Source organism: Sapajus apella, unplaced genomic scaffold (assembly GCF_009761245.1).
Source record: "Sapajus apella isolate SASKATOON/1434 unplaced genomic scaffold, GSC_monkey_1.0 scaffold5291, whole genome shotgun sequence".
In the NCBI taxonomy this organism is placed as follows: Eukaryota; Metazoa; Chordata; class Mammalia; order Primates; family Cebidae; genus Sapajus; species Sapajus apella.
In genome coordinates this window covers 2513-4695 of record NW_022442215.1, presented here as the reverse complement: position 1 = coordinate 4695, position 2183 = coordinate 2513, and the positions used below count along the sequence as shown (strand labels likewise).

Sequence of the window (2183 nt, the reverse complement as noted above, 5' to 3'; positions counted from 1 at the left end):
AAAAAAAAAAAAAAATTCTGCCAAATTTCCCATAAATGTTACCCCTATTCCATCTCTGGAGTAACTGGAGAAATGAATGTAATTAGCTAAAGCCGAGCCAGCTGTAACAGCAATGCAGTTGTCAGAACTTTTAAAGTCATGTGCATGGGCCCTCCTTTCTTAATAGCCTGCCACAATGCAGCACAAATGCAAGCAATCGCAAAGTACACTAGGACTAGGAGGAATAACAATTCATGTAACCCGGATTCTCCAGCACTAAAATGATCAAATGGATTCCCTTCAGCATCTGTGTTTAGTAACACCATTTCAAATGGGATATCATCCACCTGAGTGTTGTCCTTGTTATCTTGGCATGTATACTTACCTGCATAAAACACATGCCATATTTGCGGAGATGGAATCTGGGACACCGTCAGATTATGTTCAGTCTGGTTCATGGTCATTGTCAATTGAGCTTTGGATGATTTTTTACTACGCTATAACCATGATTGCTTTCCTGTAGCTTTAACCATTCCTGAGCTTCGAACAGGTAGAGTTTAGCTTCTTTTTCAACAACTATGGCTGTGTTCTTGATTCTGACACACAGAAGAGCATGGTCACCATGGAACTCAAAGTGGCTGATGCGCTGGCCCTGAGCATCTTGGGCTGCGGTGCTGCTGAAGCTACCCAGCAAGGTCTTACCCTGGCTTCCCTGTGGCCACCAGCAGCACGTGAGGGCCACCACCAGCAGCTGCAGCACCCCCATGCCTGCCTCTCGCTCTGCACAGACACCACGGCTTCCCGGCTATCCTGTTTTTATAGGAGGATTTGGAAAGACTCAAAACTATTCTGTTTCTGCATTTTTCAATAATCCTGTCATAGAAGTTACTTAGTATAGTTATTTTTTAAGATATAGAATGTAAATGTCCTGGTATTCTATATCATTTTATTTTTATTTATGGCTTTAGGCATTGATTCACTGATTGATTCTTTTATTCATTCAAAAATGACATTTATTTGTTATCTATTACATTACAGGTACTTGACTAAATGTGATTGAGAAACAGAATGTTCCAGATATGATATCAGTTGCTTTAACATGGAATATCCCATTTACCCTTGAGAAGAACACAGTTTCCTGAAAGTAATTATGTGGCCAAAGTTTATAGACAGCTTCAGTACCAGGTCTTTGTGTTTATTGTACAATCGAATGAAATACGTTGCTTAAGAAATTGTTTGATGTTTACAATTGGCCACTAGGCTAGGCATTGGGAACAGAAATATGTGCCAGTCTTTTGGTTTGTGTCTGTGTGTGTGTGTGTGTGTGTGTGTGTGTGTGTGTGTGTGTGTGTGACATTTACCTATTCTCTATATTAAAAACTTTACTATGGACGAGCCCACTATTACTTTTGGTAGGAATTAAAGCCAATATTGAAAGGCTAAAATAAATATTAAGTATTTTATGTGCTCACACAGACAGACATTAAAAAAAGTAGGCAAGATCATGCTATTGAAGGCTTAACATTAGTCTTTGCTTTTAAATTGTTTAGGATAGGAAATCAATTCAGGTTGCATTGCAAGGAAGAAATGTTAACTGTTCTACCAGTTAAGCATTATATTGTTATTACTATAGAGTATTTCTGGATGAGATTTAATTGCTACTGAAGCTTTATCATTTATTATACACATACTTAGGTTTCTTCTCATTAATATATTTGCATTTACGGGTGCTCTAATGCCATGTTACTCAAAATATGGTCAAGGGACCAGCAGCATCCAAATCACCTGGGACCTAGAGATGGAGAATCTGGGATCTACTGAATCAGAATCTGGATTTTAACAAAATCCCCAGGTTATCTTATGCATCTGAAATATTGAGGAACATTGTTCTAATGTGTCAGTGCTTAGATTCATCAGGAATAAAAAGAACATAAATAATATTAACTACCAAATTCTTTTTTTTTTTAACTTTTTTATTTTTGAGATGGAATCTCACTCTGTTGCCCATGCTAGAGTGCAGTGGTTCACTGCAACCTCCACCTCCCTGGTTCAAGCAATTCCCCTGCCTCAATCTCCTGAGTACCTAGGATTATAGGCTCGTGCCACCACACTCAGTTAATTTTTTGCATTTTTAGTAGAGACAGGGTTTCAGGCTGTTCTCAAACTTCTGACCTCATGATCCACCCACCTTGGCCTCCCAAAGT

General features: G+C 38.7%; 1 pseudogene; it reads right to left on the bottom strand.

Moving 5' to 3' along the window:
- Window positions 1-15: 15 nt before the first annotated feature.
- Window positions 16-745, bottom strand: LOC116547884 (annotated as a pseudogene).
- Between the last annotated feature and the right edge of the window lie 1438 nt (window positions 746-2183).